Here is an 11,324-nt window from a genome sequence, read left to right on the forward strand (position 1 = left end):
CATGAGGTGCTACGAAGGCCAAAAACTTCTAATCTTTTTCTGGGGTCTCTTCTTCTTTAGATTTGCTGAGAGTAGCGTTGTAAGCTTTCCCTTTGGCTTGCTTGAGATCCCCGCAATCTGTCCACAAGTGCCCAAAGCCGGAGCATTCAAAACATTGAGGGCCCCTAGGATCCTTCTTCTCAGCTTCCTCCGGCTCGACTTCTTTGGGGTCTTTTCTTAGTCTTTCGGCAAACTTCTTCTTGAATTTATCATTCTTCATCAATCTACCGAAGTTCTTAGCAAGCATAGTAACTGCATCCTATTCTTCATTGTCGGAATCTTCATCAGAGAAGACTTTGTTTTTCTTCTTGGATGCCTTGAGGGTAATTGCCTTCGCCTTTCTGACTGGGGGCAGGGAATACTCATAAGTTTGAAAAGATCCTACCAACTCTCCAATCTTCATTGACTCCAGGTCCTTGCTTTCCTCAATTGTTATCACCTTGATTCTAAAACTCTCAAGCAAACACCTTAGAATCTTTTTGATGAGTTTTACATCAGAGACATTCTTCCCGAGACTCACCATCGAGTTTCTCAAGTCGCTGATCCTGATGTAAAACTCATTGAATGTCTCATCTTCCAACATCTTAATTTCTTCAAATTTTAAAATCAACATTTGGAGCTTGGCAGATTTAACAATTTTTGTGCCCTTATATGTTGTTTCCAAAATTTGCCATGCTTCTTGAGCGGATTCACAGTTTGAAATTCTTGCGAATTCAAACGGTAAAAGAGCTTGACATAGAGCATGGAGGGCTTTATCATTGGAAAGTCATGCGCTGGTTTGAGCAACTGTGAGTTCATCAGTTGTATCCTCTAGTTTAATCCAACCAAATTCTAAAATCTGTCAAACATCAATAGATTTTAAAAAGAAGTGCATACGGGCTTTCCAATAGCCATAATTCATGCCATCAAAGGTAATAACATAATTAAGAGTTTGAGACATGATAAAATAAGGAGTCAAGGATTGTAGTTAGGAAATTAATCCAATAAGAGTGAACCCGCTCTGATACCAATTAAAAAATAAAGACTCTTAATTTAATGTGCATGTGTGATCAATTGTGCAACAAAATATTTAAATGCAGAATTTAAAAGAGACAAATATTTTGTTAACGAAGTGGAAACTCTTATTAAGAGAAAAACCACTCCGGGGCATCCAAACCCATGAAATCCAGTATTCAGAAAACAAAGTTAGTTACAAAGCACTAGTATTCATATATCTCTTATGCAGTAGTCATACATTTAACTCTAACACGTACCTATACGTGAACGCTTCCCAACCAGACCTCATGTCTAAAAGGATCTTCAATGGAGTCCTTTAGCTTAAGGGCTTCCTTAAGGTAGACTTCAAGTTGATCAAATCACACACAAAGAAACTCTAAGAGAGCTAGCAAATCTAACAATTTCTGCCTAAACACCATCTCTTAGCACAATGGAATTCAATACTGAATTTTGTAAATAATAAAAGTCTAGAGACATCTATTTATAGGTTTTAGAAGACCTAATATAATACTGGTTCAGAGTTCTTTGGGCGGCGTCTGGACCTAGACGGTGGGGGTCCGAACGGCAAGTAGCAACTGATTTCTTTCATGCATTTCTTCATTAAACTTCAGTCTTCATGTCTGGATGGTGTTGCCCTAACGTCCGGACGGTTGCATACTGTCTTCGCCAATAATGTCTACTGATTTGTTCAAAATCTTCGCGAACACTGATGAGCATCTGGACGTTTCTCTGGGCCGTCCGGACAGCAACTAGGGAACTGACTATGTTGAGCTGTAAACTACGCAGAATCTTCCTGGACTCTGGAAATTGCCTTCTAGATGCTTGTGACACTAATATTGCCATATTAAGGCTCTTTCCAAGTTGGAGAATTAAAATCTGAATATTCTGGAAGACTCTAGATAATTACAGCAGTACATTACTATAGCAGTGATTTTGTCAACAGAATGTAGCCAATAAAACTAACATACTCTTTGTTCTGGGTTGTGGTGCTTGCTACCAAATTTTGTTTCAGCTATTTTCTGCATATCAAACCCATGATCACCCCAACAAAAGCATCGTGGGATCTGAAGGACCTGCACTATGAATGTTATTAGAATTTCAAACAGAACAACAAATTAGCATTGGGCTACTGTGGCTTCCTGTTATGATTTACGTCGTGGACATTCAGATTTAGTATTCAATCTATTCCTCTTTTGTTGGGGGCAACTGTGGAGTTATTTCAACACTTGGATGAGATTCAGAACAATTGAGGTTAAGGTGCCAATTCTTTGCAAGTGTTATTCAGTTAAATCTCATGCCGAAGGAGCAGCTATTGAATGCAAGGAGGATTAGGAACAGGTTTAAGGTTGCCATCCTCCTTGTAACATTCGGAAATATTAATAAACTTTTAAATGTAATTAAATGATTGGAATTGGTAAAATGTCAAGAAAATGTCGAGAAAACATTTAGAAAAACACTTAGGGTTGAGTTTGGATGCAAAAAATATACTCAGATGGACATTCTGAGTATAGCGTCCGCACTACCGTCCGGACACCCATGGGAACGCTAGAGACAGTAGGTTCCTGTTCGCAGTCCATCCAGACTCCATTGCAGACGCTGAGATAAGTAGGTTTTCGTTTGATACCTGACCGGACGCCTATGGGGATGCTCAGGTCAGTAAGTTCACGTTTGCAACTCGTCTAGACACCCAATGGGACGTGTGCAAATCAAATGTATGCACGTCTGGACCCTCACGTAAACTGTCCGGACGACATGTGAGAATATATGTGGAAATGACTTCATTTGGTCCATTTCTCCAATTTTCTCACCAATCTACACGAGTTTCTTAGGGTTTCTCATGGAAAACCCTATATCCATGAATATTTAAGCCCCACATGTCAAAATCTTCATAAACATGATCTACGCGAGGAGATCTACGTTTTGACCGATTGGTTTGAGGTAATTTTGAAATCTCTAGTTTCTCTAGATTTTGAACAAATCCTTGAGCAACTGAGTTTGATATTCAAATATTCTTTAGGATTTGTGCATTTTGGAGTCCACTAGTTATTCTCAAAGCTTTGGTAAGTACTCGGGTGAAATTTAGTAAGTCTTCCAAAACCCTAACTTTTGGGTTTATGTCTTTAAGAGTAGTTTCAAGTGTTTAACCTTAAAATTCCTAAATGGGTAAGAGGAACCCAAGAACTTTATAGGTCTTTTATAGGTTTAACTCTTAAGCGTTTTTAGAGGTAAGCATGAGTCTAGAAATATAAATGCTAATGTATGGTGCAAATTAATAATGCAACTATACATTGCAGGACTTTGGTTGTGGATTCTTCCACTAAGTCGCAAACCTTACAAACAAGTGAGTATTCTACTCACTGAGGGACCTTAGGAATTTTATATATGAATTGCCATGTTTTGTTGAAATTGAATTAATACAATGGAGATGAATAAGTACTTATGAATAAGAAATATGTTGATGAGATGTTGTTGAGTTATGCTTGAGAATGCATGTGAAGATAAAACGTGTTGTTGAGATGAGGTTGAGTATGCATGAGATTGTATTGTGAATATGAAATATGTTGATGAGATGATGTTGAGATATGCATGAGATTGTACTGTGAATATAAAATATGTTGATGAGATGATGATGGAAATGCATGAGATTGAGTGTGAGAAGTTGAGATATAAGTAAGATGTCATAATTGCGTAATTGTTTGGGTGAACATTGTGTTGGTATGAGTTTTATGATGTTGATTTAATATGAGAATTTAGCATGTGTGATAACATGTACATTGTGTGGATACTCTGGTATAATGAGAACTCGGTAGTTGGAATATAGGTAAGTCCAGTGTTGTTGCATCTAGCACATTGGTAGACCATAGAGTCGTAGCTCTTGGTTGAGTTGAGAGTGAGCCCTGCAGGTTGTAGCCTTATGGGTAGTGACAGTGGTAGACCATAGAGTCATAGCTCTTGGTTGAATGGTGAGCCTTGTGGGTTGTAGCCTTATGTGTAGTGTCAGTGGTAGACCATAGAGTTGTAGCTCATGGTTGAGTAGTGAGCCCTAGGGGTTGTAGCCTTACGGGTAGCGTCAGTGGTAGACCATAGAGTTGTAGCTCTTGGTTGAGTGGTGAGCCCTGCGGGTTGTTGCCTTACGAGTGGAACATGTGTAAGTCTAGAGTCTAAGCTCTAACTACAATTAAGGTAAGTCCAGAGTTGTAGCTCCCGACACTTGTGACTTGATGTTCCTACATTCTATGTGTAAGTCTAGAGTCGGAGCTCTAGCTATAGTAAAGGTAAGTCCAGAGTTGTAGCTCCTAGCACTTGTGAGTTGATGTTCATGCGTTCTATGTGTAAGTCTAGAGTTGTTGCTCTAGCTATAGTAATGGTAAGTCCAGAGTTGTTACTCCTGGCACATGTGAGTCGTTGCTCCTGGATTCGAAGATAAGTGTTGGTAAGAAGAAATAGAATATGAAAAATATAATAGACTTCTAATTTAGTGTGGCTAAAAATAACTTGCTAACTTGAATTGAAAACATTAAAAATTAAAAGAACTTACAAGAAAAATTGTTGCAAGAAGACACCAAAATTCTGCTATATCCTCACATACTTTTTACAAGAGAAGAAGGTCCTATTTATAATGCTAACTGTCAGTGCTGCACTGCCAATTATGGACAGAATTACAAGTATATTTGGTGTTGTCTTATTAAGGAAAAACGTGCATCTATTTAACCCACGCACAGCTGCTCAGGTCTGGAGAATCTCTTGCAGATTTGGTGCTGCTGGTTTCACGTAGCTGGCTTGGAGAAAATTGAGTGCTGCCCGCTTGCCAAGACCCGTGCGTGTGGCTGGTCCTTAAATTGGAAAGTCACGTGTATGGAAAGAAATCAAACTCTATTGAAATCATGCTTGTGCTACTGCATTGAACGGCTCTTTTAGCCTCTTTGTGCATGGGTGCCCATCATGGAAAGGAACTTTGGAAAGTTGGTGTTGGGAAGAATTTGGTGCTGCTTTGCTGAGACGCCAGTTCACATGCTTGAGAAGATTTTGACCATGTATCTCTCTCCCACACGCAAGGCTCCAAGCTGAAGAGGATGTGTCGGCTCTCTTGTTATGGAAGGAATCAATGCTGCCTATTATGGAAAGACATGAGTCGGTGCATGCATGGAAAGTATGGAAAGAAATTAAATCTTGTGAAGCACCTAGTGTCTCTCCACGTGCATGTTGCTGCATGGGTGCCTACCTAGGAAAGGTGCGGTGCTATTGTTTTCTCCATGTAACATCTTCAAGACATGCACCTCTCACACCTGAATTTGCTCTAAGTAGTAGTGTTATGAGCAGCTAAAAACTTTTGTAGTGTATTGATGTAGTCTTATCCAAGCACAATGGTTTGATTGTATTTTAATTTAAAGAATTTTAGTTTATGCATGTTGGTTGTATAATTATGAGAATTGCTACAATTTGATATTGTTCTTCATCTTTTAATGCAATTGTTCTTCAATTCATAATCAATATTGGTAGAATTTATCTCTTGTCTTAGAAAGCTTTTTACCTTTATTGAACTCAAATCATTCTTATTTTTTGTGATTATGAGAATGATGATTATACAACGGGTTTAATTGACATATGATCAAGAGGATTAGATAGGCCATGCTTAGGGAAGACGAATCGTACCAACCGAAGATGGGTTATACTTGTCCATTGATTGTATGTATCCTATTAAAGACGTAGCTAATCCATACCTAGGGAAGACGGGTCGTACCGCATCTTAGTGGTTAGGTGGACGGTCTGTGCCAACCGAAGATGGATTATACTTATGCTTTAATAAGGTAATTTCTTGTTTATTTATACCATGCATAAAATGAATTTCTCTAATTAAATATGATTAATCATTGATTTACGGATAGCGGTGAAGTCAATACTCTATTCTTTCTCTCTCTTATATTTCAATTATCTTTTATGTTTATGTACTTTAATTAATCACAAATTCAACAATCTTTTCTTTAGTTATTTTTAATCTTCATAAACTTGAAAAAAATACCCCTACAGTTCTTGAGGTTCGACACCTTCTCTATAGCCTTATCCTACAAGGATTCGTCCTATTGCGAGTGGTTATTTATACTATGCATGATATAGGGCTCGTCTCATTCGAGTAGTCAATAAATTACCTCTAAAGAATAAGTATAATCTATCTTCGGTTAGCACGGACCGTCCACCTAACCACTAAGATGCGGTACGACCCGCATTTATTAGGTATAGATTAGCTACATCTTTAATAGGATACACATAATTAATGGAATAGTATAACCCATCTTTGATTGATATAAACTATCTACCTAAATTACACTAAACTAGGATGTAGTACAATCCATCATCCCTAGGCATGGCCTATCTAACCATCTTGATCATATATCAATTCAAACCGTTGTAAAACATTCACATAAGCACAGAAAATATGAAGGATTGAGTTCAATCAATATAAAAGACTTTCCAAGACAAGATAAGAAATTCATAATGATTGAATATAAACATTAAGATCAATTCTCACAGTTATACAACCATCATGCATTTAGAAAATTCCAAATTAAATTACAATTAAACCATTGTTACTTGGAAAGGGCTACACCAATACCCTACGAATTTAGCCGCTCATCGTGATGCTGGGATGGCCTCTTGCCATGTTCTTCTCTTCTTCAACTTGTCAAGCCTTTAAGAAGAATTTTCTGTCTAAAGCTAAGCATAAGCACACATTCTCTTGAAGCTTAGGGGTCTATTTATAGAGACTAGGAGAGGCCTAAAAGCTCTAGAAATCTAAAAAAAAATTGAAACTTAGTATCTTAGTCCAAGTAAGAGATTAAAACTTCAATCAAAGTAGGAAAATGATTCTAAATTCGTCCAGATTTGCGGTCTTTTATTGCGGGGCGATTTTGGCATGAGTAATGATTCAATGCCACCCAAATATACAACTTTTCACCACCTTGTTTATGTGGCAATGTGGTTCCCCACTACTTTTTGAGTTTTTTTTATTTTTTAAAAATAAATTAAGGTGAGAGACCACTTTACCACATAGACAAGGTGGTAAAAAGTTGTATATTTAGATGGTAGTGAATCATTACTCTTTTGGCATAATAAACGTCCGAATTAGAAAAAAGATATTTTTGACATATTTGTTGTATTTTTTATTAGCTTTCCAACTCCATAAATTTCATCACAATCCAAGATCTGAACAGAAAGTTATGATCGAAATACTAAAACATATGCAGAATCCAAATTTGAATCCAATCCGATTTTGACTCTTATTGGAAAAATTCCGATTTAATCATTCCCTTGATTTCGATTAAACTTAACCACATCATATAGGTCTTCTGTTATGATTGGAAAAGCATAACCATATCTTCTAGGTCTTCTCAAAGTGTGCTTTAAGCCCAAAATCAATAGAATTAATTGCATCTTTATTTAAAACCTGAAAATAATAAAATAACACAAAATCAAACAACTATCAATGCTAAGGAATTAACTTATTCAAGTTAAAGGGCTTGAATGTGCAACATTCGACGCTTATTACACCCCCAAACTTACATACTGCTAGTCCCTTAGCAATACAAAACAAGAAATAAAACTGGAAAACAACAAGATAAATCATTCTTTCGTGGGATGTACGATTGCATTTAGAGTATGCAACAAGCCTTTTAAACCCCTAAGACTCCCTAGTGGACGAGTGAAGTTTTGTAAGGGTTTGCCAGGAATGATACCCACAAACATTGTTCCTACCATGTTATTCACAAGAATAAACTCCATCTTAACAATTTCAGGGGTTAAAAATTAAGCTACTAACATGGCATTATGAGATATCACAAAATTCAACTAGTGTAAAGTAAACTAAACACAGTCATGAGGTTTCAAAAACTAATCTCAATCATGAATGGTTCAATACTCAAAAGTTGTTGGACTCTCCATTAGATAAAACAACCAAGGAAAATTTTCTTCTTCTTTTTATTTTTTATTTTATTATTATTTCTTTTATATATATATGCAGGCTGTGCAATGTTTAGCTCCATTAAGCTTTCTAATTAACACATGTAACGAGTGTTAGGTAAATGACTCCCAAACCAAATGGTTTTAGGGCACTAAGTGTAAAACACCCTAAAAACTTACTAACTCGAGTAAAAAAGGCTACAAAGCTAAACTTAGCCATTTTATCAATCAAAGAAAACTTCAACTTTTTGACGCGAACACTCAATGCTTAATGAGGCAAGAGGTCCAGTTATCAGTGAAAAGATCAAAGTGATCAATATTATTCTCTCTTCTTCTTTTTTTTTCTTATTTTTTTTTTTAATGCCAAGGTTATTCCTCTAATAAGTTACCCAGTTGCATCCAAGATATTGATAACAAACATAACTGATTTCAAATTTCATTCCCCACAGACTATGTGCTAGTGTGCTTGTGAGAATCAAATTGAAACAAGTAATATCTCATGCTGCCAAAGAAAATAACAAAACTCTAAATTCCCTAGTCAAGTGATCATGTTTTCATCATGTTAAGCTCACCAATGAAATACAAATCAGAATTAAAGTTCAACCAAATTCTTAGAGATAACATAGCAAAATATTGGACAGTATTCCGTTATTCCATACCCCCAAACTTGAATCACACATTGTCCCTAATGTGTATATAGAATTGAACATAACGGTAAGAGGGTAGGAATACCTGAATGAGCAGATATGAGGCATATCATACCCCTAAACTTGATTGCAAAAACACATATTCTAAAAAAAAGAGTGATACTCCAACCAAATACCAGTAAAGTGCAACACATTGTTGTAAAAATATAAACTAAGAATGAAACAACAATGGAGAAGATAAACCTGGAAGGAGATCTTGTACCCTAGCCTGATGGAGGACTCGAGCGCACATTGCCTGTGCTCGAACCTATGAAGTTGACTCATTTAGTCAAAATATGTGGGAACCGCCAAGCCGACGGAATCCACATCCTTGATGCACTCAGTGCTCTCTAACCCTTAAGTTTAAATTTGAAGCACCAATCTTTTCTTCTCTTGGACCAAAGAAAATAAATTTTACCTACATAAAGGTAATTCCAAATGTCCAAATATCGAGGTAGATCCCTTTGAATATTCTCAAATAGTTTCTCATCCGGAAGGGAATCATGAATTGGAATAAGGGCTCGGGGTTCATATGGCATTTTGAGAATAAGAGTGGATGATGAAGGAGCTTTAGTGCTCACTTCCTCGCCTTTTGCTCGATGTAGAGCTTGTGGGACCTCGATTTGCTCCTCCTTCCTTTCTTTCACATGAGTTTCGACCACTTCTCCATTCTTCATTGTGGTGATGGCTTGCTCATGATAAGAAGTACTCTCATCCACCATGTAGTGTCCATCACGATTGGCCACCCGCTGACTTTGAAGCTCTTCTTTTTCCATCCTGTTGAGGGTATTAGCCATCTGTCCCATTTGAACTTCGATCCTGGCAATGGATTGGAAGTGAGAATTCAATGTCTGACCCGTCTTGCTCATAAATTTCAACATCTAGTCTTGAAAATCAGAATCTAGCCGAGGAGATGGTGTGGCCTGAGACTGCTATTGTGTCAACTAGTAGATGGGAGATGGCTCCTCTTCGAGAGCTTCTATCTTGGTAATGGATTTAGAGTGAGAGTTCACCATCTGATTCTGAGAATCTATTATTTGATCCATCTTGCTTATAAATTTCATCATCTGATCTTGAAAGTCATAATTCATCGGAGGAGGTGGTTTAGCCTGATGGTATAGTTCATGAAATTGTGGAGCATAATTTTCAGGAGCTTGAGCTTGCCACGAGATATTAGACTGGTTGCTCCATCCCTGGTCATACGAATCACAGTTAGGGTCCTTCCTCGGTCTAGAGAACAGTGTGTTCATATGCTCATAAGAATAGTTAGAAAATTGTCATGCAGTAGGACAATCTTTAACATGGTGATAAGGACTATAGCAATATGAACATGGTCCATGGAATGTTGGAATGCCTCCCCACATGAACTAAATTGACAAAAATAAAATAAAATAAAATAAAATAACAAAAGAAAATAAAAAACAAAAAATAAAAATAAAGAAACCAAAATTTTTTTTAAAAAAAAAGAAAGAAAAAAAAGAAAAGAATCAAGTTAAATTCAATCTTTAAAACTTAATAACTTAAACGTTTGCAGTCTCCAGCAACGATGCCAAAAATTGATGTAGTCTTTTGTTTACCAAAATATATCAATAATAAATAACCACTCGTAATAGAACGAATCCTCGTAGGATAGGGCTATATTGAGGGTGTCGAATCTCAAGGACTGCGTAAATGTTATTATCAAGTTTTTCGAGATTAAATATAACTTAATTTAGAAGATGTTTGATTTGATTTTGTTTTCTAAAATTAAATACATAAAAGTAAAAGACATAAATGTAAATAGATTAGGGATGAGAGAAAGAATAAAGGATTGATTTCACCACTCACCGCATAACAATGGTCAATTATAAATTAACAAGAGAAATTCATACTATGCATGATATAGAGCTCGTCTCATTCAAGTAGTCAAGAAATTACCTTTAAAGAATAAGTATAATCCATCTTCAATTGGCACGGATCATCCACTTAACCACTAAGATGTGGTACGACCCATCTTCCTTAGGTATGGATTAGCTACGTCTTTAATAGGATACATACAATCAATGAAATAGTATAACCCATCTCCGGTTGGTACGAAATGTCTACCTAAATTACATTAAACTAGGGTGTAGTACAATCCGTCTTCCCTAGGCATGACATATCTAACCCTCTTGATTATATATCAATTAAAATCATTGTATAACAATCATTCACATAATCACAGAAAATATGAAGGATTGAGTTCAATCAATATAAAAGACTTTCTAAGACAAGATAAGAAATTCATAATGATTTAATATAAACATTAAGATCAATTCTCACAGTTATAGAACCATCATGCATATAGAAAATTTCAAATTAAAATACAATTAAACCATTGTTATTTGGAAAAGGCTACATCAATATCCTACGAATTTAGCTGCTCATCGTGGTGCTGGGATGACCTCCTGCCATGTTCTTCTCCTCTTCAACTTGTCAAGCCTCCAAGAAGAATTTTCTGTCTAAAGCTAAGCACAAGCACACCTTCTCTTGAAGCTCAGGGGTCTATTTATAGAGACTAGGAGAGGCCTAAAAGCTCTAGAAATCTAAAAAAAATCGAAACTTAGTATCTTAGTCCAAGTAAGAGATTGAAACTTCAATCAAAGTAGGAAAATGATTTCAAATTCGTCC

Source organism: Alnus glutinosa, chromosome 9, assembly GCF_958979055.1.
Source record: "Alnus glutinosa chromosome 9, dhAlnGlut1.1, whole genome shotgun sequence".
In the NCBI taxonomy this organism is placed as follows: Eukaryota; Viridiplantae; Streptophyta; class Magnoliopsida; order Fagales; family Betulaceae; genus Alnus; species Alnus glutinosa.